Source organism: Macaca thibetana, chromosome 9 (genome assembly GCF_024542745.1).
Source record: "Macaca thibetana thibetana isolate TM-01 chromosome 9, ASM2454274v1, whole genome shotgun sequence".
In the NCBI taxonomy this organism is placed as follows: Eukaryota; Metazoa; Chordata; class Mammalia; order Primates; family Cercopithecidae; genus Macaca; species Macaca thibetana.
The window spans coordinates 107,090,404-107,104,852 of NC_065586.1; the positions used below are offsets into that span (position 1 = coordinate 107,090,404).

General features: G+C 35.7%; 2 protein-coding genes across 15 annotated transcripts in view; one reads left to right on the plus strand and one right to left on the minus strand.

Annotated features, from left to right (window-relative positions):
* Nucleotides 1-14,449, minus strand: part of BBIP1 (BBSome interacting protein 1) — a 1,212,900-nt gene that overhangs the window by 41,419 nt on the left and 1,157,032 nt on the right. The window lies entirely within an intron of this gene.
* Nucleotides 1-14,449, plus strand: part of SHOC2 (SHOC2 leucine rich repeat scaffold protein) — a 91,700-nt gene that overhangs the window by 20,002 nt on the left and 57,249 nt on the right. The window contains exon 1 of one of the 2 annotated variants that reach the window (XM_050804409.1): nucleotides 2,303-4,703. The exons of the other annotated variant lie outside the window; for it this stretch is intronic. The gene's annotated coding sequence lies outside the window, so the exon portion shown is untranslated. Of the gene's footprint in view, nucleotides 1-2,302; nucleotides 4,704-14,449 lie in introns of those variants that run through there. 2 annotated transcript variants of the gene reach the window in all.

A 14,449-nucleotide genomic window follows, 5' to 3' on the forward strand; every position in this document is an offset into this window, starting at 1 on the left:
TAGCCCTCCTGACTTATTTTTCAGATGTAAAAACTGAAGCCTAGAAATGTAGCTTTTGCCTAAGTCACATTGGAACCAAATCCTGTAACTCTAGATTTTTTTTTTGCTGTTTTTTTTACTGCCTTAAAAGTTTTATTTATTTATTTTTTTGAGACTCGGTCTCCCTGTGTCACCCAGAGTGGAGCGCAGTGGCACGATTGTGGCTCACTGTAGCCCCTATCTCTTGGGCTCAAGCCATCCTCTTACCTTAGCCTCCTGAGTAGCTGGGACCATAAGCACATGCCACCATGCCTGGCAATTTTTTTTTATTTATTGTAGAAATAGGGTTTCCGTATGTTACCCAGGCTGGTCTCGAACTTCTGGCCTCAACCAGTCCCCCTACCTTGGCTTCCAAAAGTTCTGAGATTACTTTTGAGTACATTACTTTTGAGATGGAAAGCTAGGTGGTATCTCCACTTAACATGAGAATTGAGGTGAGATATCGAGTCATCTCTGATGTTAGATTATGCAGTATGTCAGCTTTAATATATGTAGAACTCAAGTTTCTAGACATCTAGTTTCCCCCTCACTTCTCTGAATTATTTTTCTGCTAGGCAAGAGAAAAAGTAGTTTTAAAATAAGCACGTACCCTTACCAGTATTATACTAAGGAATAATCAGTGCGAGTTTTTAAGAATTGGTGCACAGGCCAAGAATGGATGAGTCGGATTCTTTTCTCAGTTGAGCTACATCATCCCTTCCTATTGGTCAATTGTGGAGATATTTTCCTACTATTAATGGAAAAGTGGACTTAAATGACTATGAAGTTAATCTCTAAGGTACTGAATTTAAATTTATAGAATATATTATTTTTTTAACATACTTTTCAGAAAGATACCTTTCTGTTGAAAATAATTGGCTTCTTGGTTATATGAATTATGCATTTAGACATAATGTATCATTGGAAGAAATTTTTTAACTACCAGAATGATAAAAATTATTAGTGCTTTCTATAGAATCAGGACTGAAATGATAGGAGAAAATTTTTTTTGATAAAATTTTTTGAGATACATGTGGATTTTGTGTATTTTGTTGGCCACTCATTTTACTCAGTTTGCCAAGACTAGAAAGCAGTGCTGCCTTTCCTAATCTTGTTTTATCAAAGTTTCTTGGGGTTTATGTGTCTAATCTTTATATTAATTGTGGTGTATGTTCATCTATTTCTTCTGTGCTTCTTTCAGAGATGCATAACTCTGACATACTTTATATTTTTCTTAGAAAAGAAATGAATCATATTCGGAAGAAGGCACATCTTTAGGGTTAGGTTCAAAAGTCAGCATATATGTGAAAATAGTGTATATTGAAAATGTCCATTCAAAGTCCTGTAAATGCTGAAAGTATAATACATGTGATTTTGCATGTATCGTATATGTGAATTCAATTATTCATAGTTATACAATTTTATATGGAGGTTATATTAACAAATTATTCAGATGCTGCTTAGGTATTACAGCACATTTATGAACATTTCAATTTACTGATTCTGTTTCTTGTCATCTTTATTTACTGTGATGATTTTATCAGTTCCTCTGTTATTTAATGGTTTTCTGTTGTCTTTAATTTAGATTTTTTCTTTTAACAAATTGAGGAACTGTCACCATCCACTCATCCTGGCCACTTGGATAATTGGTATACATTTTATAGAATGTTTGGATATGTTGAAAAATGATTCACACACTCTTTCTATAGATTGACCACACACATTTGTCTTTCCTGAGGAAAAACAAAATAGTGGTATTTGTGTTGGTTGTTTTTTTGTTTTTTTTTGTTTTTTTTTTTGTGACAGGGTCTAGCTCTGTTGCCCAGACTGGAGTGCAGTTAGCACAGTCTCTACTCACTGCAACCTCCACCTCCTGGGCTCAAGCAGTCCTTCCACCTCAGCCTCCCAAGTATCTGAGACTACAGGTACATGCTACCATACCCAACTAATTTTTAAAATAGTTGGTATTTAAATTATTTCTCTCTCCCCATCTCTCACTTCTTTTTTCTAAGTTCTGATAGGTGTGTAGTGATCTGTCATTGTGATTTTAATTTGCATTTGCCTATTGATTAGTGATACTGAACATCTTACTTGAACATACTTGTTCTCTGTATCTCCTCTTCCGTGAAATGTCTGCTTGAGTGTTTTGCCCATTTTCTACTTGTATTATTTCTTTTATTAATGTTGAGGGTTTTTTTTGTTGTTTTTTATTTTTTTGTTTTTTGTTTTTTGAGACAGCATTTTCCTCTGTCGCCCCACTCAAGTGATTCTGGTGCCTCAGTCTCCCAGGTAGCTGGGATTACAGGTATGTACCACCATGCCCGGCTAATTTTTGTATTTTTAGTGGAGACGGGGTTTCACCATGTTGGCCAGGCCGGTCCTGAACTCCTGGCCTCAAGTGATCCACCTGCCTCAGCCTCCCAAAGTGAGGCATGAACCACTGTCCCTGGCCTAATGTTGAGTTTTGAGAGTTCTTTTTATGTTTAACTGTAAGGCACTTGTCGAATACATGGTTTTCAAATATTTTCTCCCAGTCTTTATAGCTTGTGTTTTTCATTCTCTTAACAAGATCATTTGTGGTGCAAAACTTTTTAATTTTGATGAAGTGCAGTGTATTGATTTTTTCTTTTATGATTTTTTTCTTCATGTATATTTGAATTACTTTCTAGTGTCCTTCCATTTCAACCCAAAGTACTCACTTTAGTATTTCTAATAGGGCAGGTCTGTTAGCAATGAATTCTTTTGAGTTTTTGCTTATCTATCTGGTAATGTCTTCATTTTACCTTCATTTTTGAAGGATAGTTTTTATGGATATAGAATTCCTGTTAGACAGTTTAAAAAAATACTTTTAGAACTTTGAATATATCATCCCACTGCCTTTTGGCCTTTATATTTTCTGATGAGAAATTAAATGTTAATATTTAGTATCTCTTGTACATGATGAGTCACATCTCTTGTTGCCTTTGTTTTCAGTTTTTTCATCCTCAGTTTTCTAAGATAAAGAATTCTATCAGCAGTTTGATAATCATCTGACTTTCATGTGGATTCTCTTTGAATTTATCTTGCTTGGAGTTTGTTAAGCTTCTTAAATGTGTAGATTGATGCTTTTCTTCAGAATTGAGATGTTTTCAACCATTATTTCTTTTCCTTCTTTCCTTCTGGGACTCCCGTTGTGAGTATGTTAGTTCACTTGATGATATTCCACAGATCTCTGAGGCTCCATTTCTTTTTCTTTATTCTTTTTTTTTTCTTATGTTCCTCAGACTGGATAATATCAATTGACTTATCTTCAACTTTGCTGTTTCTTTCTTCTTCCTACTCATATCTGCTGTTGAACACTTCTAGTGAGTTTTCCAATTCAGTGATTGCACTTTCAACTCCACGTTATTTGGTTCTTTTAAAAACAGCTTATATCTCTGTATTGATATTCCCTATTTGGTGAGACATTGTCCTTGTGCCTTCCTTTGGTTCTATAGGCATGTTTTCCTTTAGTTCATTGAACATTTTTAAAATAGATAACTTACAGGAAATTTGATTTTAAATTTTCATTTACACCTTTCACCTAAGTGAACATGAGCTATCACAACCTTCTGTGAGCCTGTGTCTTCAACTCTATGGCTTGATCAGTAAGAAATGGCTGAGTTGTCCTGCTGGAACACTGAAACCTTGCTGACTCACTAGAGAACAAAAAGTAGTCTCACGGCCAGGCACGGTGGCTCATGCCTGTAATCCCAGCACTTTGGGAGGCCGAGGCGGGCGTATCACCTGAGGTCAGGAGTTCGAGACCAACCTGGCCAACATGGCGAAACCCCATCTCTAGTAAAAATACAAAAAAATTAGCCGGGCATGGTGGTGTACTCCTGTAATCGCAGCTATTCGGGAGGCTGAGGCAGGAGAATTGCTTAAATTTGGCAGGAGGAGTTTGCAGTAAGCTGAGATAGAGCCACTGCACTCCAGCCTGGGTGAAAAGAATGAAACTCCATCTCATTAAAACAACAACAACAACAACAACAACAACAACAAAAAGTAGTCTCACTATGTTAAATATTAAGAGTGAGTAACTTGTGTTTGTAAAATTGAGAACTTATTTTCCTATATCTAAACAAGGAAGTTAATCTTGAGGCAGTAGGAATGGAATTAAGAATTCTGGTCAGGGAAAGTCACATTGGCCTTTTATGGATCAATTTTAACAGTCTGCGTTCTCCTTTTCTTCTTGGCAACCCAGAATCTTTCTACCAATTCTTTCAGCACACTTCTTCCACCTATTATCATTTCAGATCCTCTTTTGCCCCAACTTTGCCCCATGTGTCTACGGATTGGATTTGATCTCACCAGTCTCCTCCTCCTTGCTCGTCTCAAAGGAAAACCTGCCTATTACCTCCCTGCCTTTTTGTTCTTATAGAAAAACTGAGAATGACAAAAACATACCGTGGAAAATTTATTATGAAATCTGAAATGTGACATGTTACAAAGTTCATAAGCTCCTTGTTCCATGATAAATTGTTATATCTATTCTTAGGATATTCCGTTGTGATACTATTTTCTGCTTTTTATTTTGAAGTTGGTACTTATCCAGGCCCTCTTACATTTTACCATTATCCAGTGAAAATCTATGGATCCTACCTTTATGTATGCCCCTTCTGCCTACAGTGGAAGATGAAGATAATCCAGATCACAAATAAAAAGTATGTATCTTTGAGCCAAAAAAAAGGCCAACTTAGAAGTGTTTAATAAGTCCAATATCTGGATTTCCTCAGGGACAGTTTCTGTTATTTGCTTTTCTTTCTGTGTATGGTTCATATTTTCTTGTTTCTTTGCCTATCTTATAATTTTTTGTTGAAAATTACGTTTGGACATTTTAAATAAATGATCTTTGAAATAATGTGGACATTCTAAATAGCATAAAAATATCAAAATAGTGGAGACTTAAAATAATTTGGCAACTATGAAAAGCACATTTTGCCTCTCTCCAGGGTTTGTTGGAGTACTTGTAGTTGGTTCTTCATTTAATTACTTTTGTGAATTAATTCTGCAAGCTCTATTTGATGTGTGTGACTACCTCAGTAGATCATTCAGTGTCTAGTTGGTTAGCTTAGTTGTTTCTAATGACTGGACAAAGATTTCTTTACATGACTGGAACCAGTAAATCTCCTAGTCTTTGCCAGAGGATTCTCTGTGTGTGTGTTGGGGCATGCCTTCAACACTCAGCTGGGTAGTTGGCAACTCTGCCTTGTCCTTATGTCCTGCTTGTGCAGAGCTTCAAAGCTTAGGGCCTTTTCAGGTCTTTATTGAGCATGCACACAGCCTTAAGCATGTGTATGATCTTCTAGATTCCCAGTAATATGTCAGAGCTTTTCAAAGTCCCTATGGGTATTTCATTCTCAGCTTTTCGTTTTAAGATTTTAGTCTGTTGCTCCAACTGTTATTCACTGCTTCAAGTAGATATGGTATAAAACACTTTCTTGTAATTTTTTTCAGTGAATATCTCCCTGGGGACAAGTCGTTTTGCATTGTGCAAGCTCTGAGTCAGGTCACATTGCAAATAGGGTCTTCCTGGAAACAAGATCAGTCAAGTAGTAATTTGGGGGGAAATGAAGCTTTGAATGAGCTACAACTCTTGCTGCTTTTTAAGGTAGCTTCTAGAGTGCACTGGGAATGTGACCTGTCATTTCTTCGAGACTACTGTGGATCTGGAGAGCAAGGGATGGGACTAGGGCAAGTTAAAATGTTAGAAAACTCATCATGTTTACTGAGATTAAGCTTTTTAAAAATAAATGCGACTTGGATGCAAGCTTTTTATTAATTTTTAGAGTTCTGATAAAGGTGATTCTGACTATATTTTCCAGTTTTCTTAGTGCTTTTGTTGAAGAGAGAGTTTTTAGAGATCCTTACTCTGCTGTTTTCTGTGATGTTGCCTCCACTTGGGCTTTGGCATCCCATACTGACAAACCTCCATGTTTGACTCTCCCTATCTCCACCCCAACCCCACTCAGACTCTGACTCTCCATGCTAGGCTTACCCTCTGTGTGAATGCCTTCTTCACCTTGCTTGAAGTCTTAACTGTTCATGATGTTCAGCCTCCCCTTTAACCATCAAGCCTATCATGTAGAAATCTTCCTCACTCTCCTAGACTCCAGTATCACACTCTGGTTCATCACTACCAAATCACTACCTGTGGATGTTCTTCTCACCCCGTCAGGTTCTGATTCTCTAGGTTGAGCTATTTTCCTATGAGCATACCCACCGTATCCCAGTTGGCCTCTTAAACCTCTTGTGGGTTACCATAATATGTCAGTGTTCATCTCTTCCTGTTCTGACTGATACCCTACACAGAACTGCATCTTTGTGGGATTGTCCTTTTCATCCTACTTAGGCCCTGAGTAGGATATTTTAATCAAATAAAAATCTCTTAAGTTTGAATAGTATAATCATGATATCACTCAGTGAAATCCTTGATATCTTATTATTGTAGTGGTAGCTTCTGATGGGTATGGGAATGGGAATGACATAATTCTATACTATGCCTTCTATATTTTTCATTTTAGTTTTTGTTTTACTGAGATATCAGATATTTTGAAGCTGATCATTTATATTTCTTAAAGAAGAAATTTATTCTAAAAAATTATATCTAGATATATTAATTTGTTGTTTTATTCATGTAGTAACCATTTCTTGGACATCTAGTATTGGCCATGTTCTAGGCTCTGAATATACAGCTGCAAACCAAATAGTCAGAAAGCCCCTGCTTTCACAGATTTCACTTTCATAGAGGAGAGGGAGATGATAGACAAAATAAATAAGTAAATATATTTTATCAGGTAGTAAATGTTGTGAAGAAAAATGAAGCAGGGTAAACATAATAGGAAAGATAGATTTCTATTTTATATGTAGATTAAGAATGAGATATTTGAGCAGGGAACAAACAATGATATTTGAGAGAAAGGGCTATATATATGCAGATGGAATGGCTAGAACAAAGACCTAATGTGTGAGCATGTAGGTCTGCATTCAGAGAAAAGCAAGATTAATGTGAATGGAATGCAAGTACCTAGCAGGGAGAGTTGGAGAAAAGCTAGAGAAGTAGGGGCTAGATCATGTGGAGTCTTAGAGGTTGGAGTAAGGACCTGCCTTTTATTTTGAAAGATGGGATGGCATCAGACTTTTTAAGCAAGGGAGTGACTTCATCATACTTACAATAGGAAGAGCGATGTTAGCAAAATGTCAGAATAGTAGTTTTCAGCATTTGTTTCTTCACAGAAACATTTGGAATAACCATTCATAGACAAAAATACCTTCACAAGAGCTAAGGATTCCAAATGATAGATTGTAGCACCCGGGTGTAGCATAGATACAAAAATGATGCATTGAAGAGGTTAGGAAGGACAGTTTCACATTAATTGTTTCACCCCTTCCCAAGCCTGTGCAGCACAGTATAGAGAAAGATACCCTCCAAGTGCAGGAAGGAGAGTCAAGTGAGCACCCAACTTTACTGTGAACCCCAGCACTAGAACCATCTTAGTGAAACCCAGTGCCAGGCTGGCACCATGGACCCAGGGCACCAGGCCAGATCCCACAGAACCAGTCTCCAGACCCACCCTTGCGAACCTGGTAACTGAGGCTAGCCTACTGGAGAAGTCAGGCAGCAAGCCTGCTCGTGGACAATGCTAGCCATACTGTCCAGAATCTCTGGACAGACTGACTGGTAAAGGGCTTCCTATGTTAAAGCTCCTCTTTAAAGACTGGAGAGGTGCCTACTTCTTCAAATATGTAGAAACCCGTGCAAGTCCATAAGGATCTCAAATGATCAGGGGAGCGTGACACCATCAAAGGAACAAAATAAAGCTTTAGCTATGATAATTTGTTGATAGCTATATAATATAAAAAGATATAAATTGTGTCCTCAATAATGTAAACTTGGAGAGGGTGTGGAGAAGTTAGAGTTTTTGTATGTGATTGAAATTAAATTTTTATCAGCCTAACAACAGACTGTTATAACTATAAGATGTCTTATATACATTGTGTGGAGAAAAACCCCTGTAGTAAATACACAAAAGATAAAGAGAAAGCATATAACTACCAAAAAAAAAAAAAAAAAAATCAAATCACAAAGGAAGACACTAAGAGGATGAAAAAATAGAGGAACTACAAGATAGTCAGAAAACAACAAAATGACATTGGTAAGTCTTTATCCACAATTACTTTAAATGTAAATGGATTAAGTTCTCTGATCAAGAGACAGTTTTTTTAAAAGTTTTTTTTTCTTCAAAGATCCTACAGTATTATAGAAAGAGAAAAAACAATTCTAAAATTTGTATGTAACCATGAAAGACTCCAAGCAGCCATAGCAAGAACAATTTTGGAAGCATCGTACTACCCAATGCCTCCAGAATTGTTCCAAGTATACTACAAACCTGGCAATCCAAATGGTGTGGTACTGGCATAAAACCAGAGGTAAAGACTGGTAGAACAGAACAGAAAGCTTGTACCATGTGTACCATCAGTCGATCTTTAACAAAGATGTCAAGAACACACAATGGGGAAGGGATAGTTTCTTCAATAAATGGTGTTGGAAAAACAATATCCATATGCAGAAGCATGGGCATAAAAATTTCATTCCTGTACTATATATAAAAACTCAAATGAAAATCATTACACCATATGCAAAAATCAACTGAAAATAGGTTAAAGACTTAAAGAGCTAAAACTGTAAAATTACTAGAAGAAAACAAAGGGAAAAGTTTCTTGACATTGGTCAGGGCAGTGATTTTTTGGATGTGACCCCAAAAGCATAAGGAATAAAAGCGGAAATAGAGAAATGGTATTGCATCAACTGAATAAGCTTTGACACAGCAAAGGAAATGATCAACAGAGTGAACGATAATTGACAGAATAGGAGAAAATATTTGCAAAGCATACATTTGATAAAGATTTAATATCCAAAATAGATTTAAGAACTCAGTGATACGAAAACAACCCAATTTTTTAAGATGGACAAAGGACTTGCGTGGATGGTCTTCAAAAGACAACATACAGTGTACATCAGGTATGTGAAAAAAATGCTCAACATCATTAATCATCAGGGAAATGCAAATAAAAACCACAATGAGATGTCACCTCACACCTGTTAGATGTTACCTCATACCTATTATCCAAAAGACGATAGTAAGACTGTAAGTGTTGGTGAGGATAAGAGAGAACAGAACTCTTTTACACTGTCATAACTTGGTACAGCCACATACTGAAAAATAGTATGGAGTTTCATCAAAAAATTAAAAAGATAACTTTCATATGATCCATCAATCTCATTTCTTTGAATTCTTGGTATATATCTAGAGGAAGTGAAATTATTATGTTGTGAGATATCTACATTCCCATGTTCATTGAAGCATTGTTTACAATAATCAAGATATGAAATCAACCTATGTCTTCACTGATGGAGGAATACACAGAGAAAATGTGACATTCAGCCTTCAAATCTAGGAAATCCTGATATTGGTGACAATGTGGATGAACCTGAAGGCTGATATGCTAAGTGAAATAAGCCAGGCACAGAAAGACAAATACTGTTTGATGTCACTTACATGTGGAATTTTAAAATGTGGAACTCATGGAAGCAGAGAGCAGAATAGTGGTTTCTGGGGATTGGAGATAATGGGGGAAATGTTGGTCAAAGGGTACAAAGTTTCCATTTTTTAGGATGGATAAGTTCTGGAGATCTGGTTTACAGCATGATTATAGTTAATGCTGTGTCTTTTAGTGGAAATTTGCTAAGAAAGTATATCAGTGTTCTCACACAAATAATTCTGTGTGTTAGTGGATATGTTAATTCAGTTGTGGTATTCATTTCACATTGTGTATGTGTATCAGAACATCACATTGTACACCTTAATATATTCACTTTTTATTTGTCAATTATAATTCATTAAAGTTAACATGGTGGCACCTAACTTTGGGAAAATACAAATACTTGTTCTTGAGTCTTGCAAATGATTTTAGTAACTTTTTTTGTATATTTATGAATGAGAGAATTTATAGTCACTCAAGTAATTTGATGTGTTATAAGTGGAAATAACACCATTTGGAGGAGGTAGGATGAGATAGCAGAGCACTGTGAAATTAGAATAATTTGGTTCATTCCTGCCTCTGCCACTAATTGACCCCATAATTGGGCACAGATCAGTTCATCTGTAGAACAGGTGGTTGTACTAGATACCAAAGGTCTTTTTATTTTTTAAGTTCTATGCATGACGTTGCTTCTAATTTTACTGTGGGAAATTTTTCTCTTCTGATAATCAGTAGTGAAAAAAAATAGCTCACCCAGGAAAACTGAATTTACAGAAATACCTAAGATCTTATGCAGACAGAATTGGGATTTGAACTCAGACATAAAATACCAAAACCAGTAGAATGGAAAGGAACAGGTCATCTTATATTTTGTAGCAAGTCATTCAGAAAGGTTTCAGTCCTCTAGTTGCTGATGTCAGACTGTTTTAATTCTGATTTCACTTTGTAGTGATGAGATTTTAGGTAAAAGTTTTAACCCAAGTCTGTTACCTAATTAGAGATTTAGAACTTTTAAAAAAGTTGTCTTCCTCCCTCTCCCTGATATTTTACATTTTTCTGTTCAGACATTTATAGGAATTATTTTGCAAAAAGAGAGGATTTCTGATACATAGGTATTCATAATATCTTTTTTCTTTTTCTTTCTTCTTCTGTTTTTTTAGATGGAGCCTTGCTCTGTCACTCAGGCTGGAGTGCGGTGCCATGATCTGATCTTGGCCCATTGCAACCTCCACCTCCTGGGTTCAAGCGATCCTCCCACCTCAGCCTCCCGAGTAACTAGGATTATTAGCCATGGCTAATTTTTCTGTATTTTTAGTAGAGATGGGATTTCACCATGTTGGCCAGGCTGGTCTTGAACTCCTGACCTCAAGTGATCCACCTGCCTCAGGCTCTTAAATTACTGGGATTACAGGTGTGAGCCACCCCACCTGGCCTAATAATGTTGTTTCAATTGATTAAAACTTATAGGCATAGGGTTGTTTTTATTCTTGAGTTAGGACAGGCTTAAGAGGTCCTCTGTAGATTGTTACAGACAATGAAACTACTAGTTTCTCTTAAATATTGCCCTCTTTCATACTAGTTTGTAAACCTTAATTTTTTGCCTTTACATTTTGGTTTTTCAACTTTTAATAAAGCAGTATTTTAAGTGATTTTTTCCAGTTACATTTTTAAAATATAGACTTCACTTTTAGATAAATTTTAGGTTCATAGCAAAATTGAGTTGAAAGTACAGAGTTCCCATATATTCCCTTTTCCACCCTGCAAGCGCAGTCTTTCCCATTACCACCATCTTGCATCAGAGTAAGCACATTCATTATTATTGATAAACTTGCATTAACATATTATCATTATCACCGAAAGCGTATAGTTTACATTAGGGTTTTTACTGTTGTAGGTTCAATGGATTTTGACAAATGGTGTAATGACATACAGCTATCCCTATAGTATCATAGGGAATTGCTTTACTGGCTTGAGAATTTCTGTGTTCCACCTATTGATCTTTACTTCCCCAACCCCTAGCAATCACTGATTTTTTTTTTTTTTTTAAAGTTTAAGTTCCAGGATACATGTGCAGAATGTGCAGATTTGTTACATAGGTATACATGTGCCATCATGGTTTGCTGCACCGATGAACCCATCATCTAGGTTTCGAGCCCTGGATGCATTAGGTGTTTATCTTAATGCCCTCCCTCCCCTTGCCCCTGACCCCGCAGCAGGCCTTGATGTGTGTTGTTCCCCTCCCTGTGTTGTGTCCATGTGTTCTCATTGTTCAGTTCCCACTTATGAGTGACAACATGCAATGTTTGGTTTTCTGTATCTGTGTTAGTTTGTTGAAGATAATGGCTTCCAGCTTCATCCATGTTCCTGCAAAGGACGTGAGCTCATTCTTTTTTGTGGCTGCATAGTATTCCATGGTATATATGTACCACATTTGTTTATTCAGTCTGTCATTGATGGGCATTTGGGTTGGTTTCAAGTCTTTGCTATTGTAAATAGTGCTGCAATAAACATATATGTGTGTGTATCTTTATAGTAGAATGATTTATACTCCTTTGGCTATATACCCAGTAATGGGATTGCTGGGTCAGATGGTATTTCCTGAGATCCTTGAGGAATTGACACACTGTCTTCCACAATGGGTGAACTAAATTACATTCCCACCAACAGTTTAAATGTGTTCCTATTTCTTCACCGCCTTGCCAGCATCTATTTTTTCCTGACTTTTTAATAATCGCCATTCTGATTGGCATGAGATGGTGTCTCATTGTAGTTTTGATTTGCGTTTCTCTAATGATCAGAAACACTGATCTTTTTATTTTCTCTGTTTTATCTTTGCCAGAAAGTCTCATAGTTGGAATCATACAGTATGTAACCTCTGCAGATTGGCTTCTTTCATTTAGAAATGTGCATTTAAAATTCTTTTAAAATGCATTTAAAATGTGTCTTTTTGTGGCTTGATAGCTCATTTCATTTTAGCGCTCATTAATATTGTATTTTTTATGATGTACCTCATTCACCCATTGAAAGACATCTTGGTTGCCTCTAAGTTTGGGCAATTATAAAGCTGCCGTAAACATCTGTGTACAAGTTTTTCTGTGAACATAGTTTTCATCTCATTGGGTAACACCAAGGAGCACAGTTGATGGATTGTATAACTTGTGTGTAGTTACAGTAAATCTTTGATATATGTATATATACACACACACACACACATATGTGTATATATATATTTTGATAGGTTTGATGTGTATATATATATTTAAACCTACCATCTTATGCCACATATTTGATGGATTGGGGGGAATAGAAAAGGAAATATACTTTAAAAATGGATATCCAGTGATACCTCTTTTATAATATAAAAAGGAGAAACACATTTTTCATTATATATAATTATTACTTTTTAATGTATTTAACCTAAGTGAAGTCATCTGTCTTCATTCATTTTATTTTCTAATTTGGCTTGTCTATAAGCATTAATTTAGTTTTCGTTGACCAACAATTTGTTGAAAAATTATACTTTTATTCTAAATAATTTGTCTTCAGAAAAAGCTGCTGTTTGCTTCTTTTAAAGGAAAAAAGTCCATTGTTTTTATATATAATTTGTTAATGTTTATATTCCAATTTAGTGTCACAGTATATACTATTAAGTTAAAATATTTACTTACATTATTAAATATTACAAATTCAATTTCTTTTTTACTAAATGATATTGTCCTAGAATAGAAATTGAAATATTTGAATTAAGTGCATGTTTTATTTTCTGATACTACATTTTTTAACATGAGAGAGGCAGCATGGTTAGGGTGGCAGGGGTATATTGACTATGGAATCAGAAGACTTGGTTATCTAGAATCATCTCATTCACTACCTAATTATATGATAAATGTTTATATTAGCATCAAAATAAAGGGGTAGTATCAGCTAGTTTCTTTGCAGCAGATTCTCAAATCACTTTGAAATTAAAAGTGCCTTTGAATTTAAAGTTTAAATATTTTGTTATTTTAATGTAGGTACTAATCAACTACTATAAAACAGGCACTGATACAGATGTTAACAATATATCTGTGAACAAGACAGACAAGGTCTCTTATCTTAGGGAAGGAAGTCTTACAGAGCTTACATTCTTGCAGGGAAATGGGATGTATCATAAGCAAATAAACATAAAAGAGTAAAGTAATTTCATATACTAATAAATGTTTTGAAGAAAATAAAACAGGGTAGATGGTCAGAGAAGGCTTTATTTAAGGGGTGAAGCTTGAGGTGAATCCTAAATATTAATAAAAGAGTCAGCCATGTGAAAATAGGGGAATAACATTCCAGGCAGAGGCAACAGGGACAAGTACTTGAAGTAGGAAAGAAATTGGTGTTTTCAAGGAACAGAAAGAGCAGTGTGACTGGGATAGTAAGCCAATGAGAGATTGATAAGAGATAAGTTTGAAGAGACAGGCAGGGAAACCTTTTCCTAAAATATGTTCATTTTGAGATTTAATGGAGCAACTCTAAGATGTCTTTTCTTCAATTAATATTTGAAAAATTAGCCATTTCTGGTCCTCTGTAACATTTTGTGCTGCTTACAGTGGAAAGCCATTATAGAATTTGAGCAGGAGAGTAATTTGAACTATTTGGATAAAAAGTGCTTTGTTCACTTTTTGGAGAATGGATTTAAAGTATGTGGGAATCAGCAGGCCAAGGTAGTTCAAGAGAGATGATGAGAGCCTGGAGTACAGTGAAGGCAATGAATGTGGAGAGTAGACGATTTGTGATTCATTTTTACTAAAGTCCACCATGCTTGCCAAAGGTTTGGATATGGGAAATGAAGGAGGAATAGGAATAACTCTTAAGTTTCTTAAGTTTCTTGCTTAAC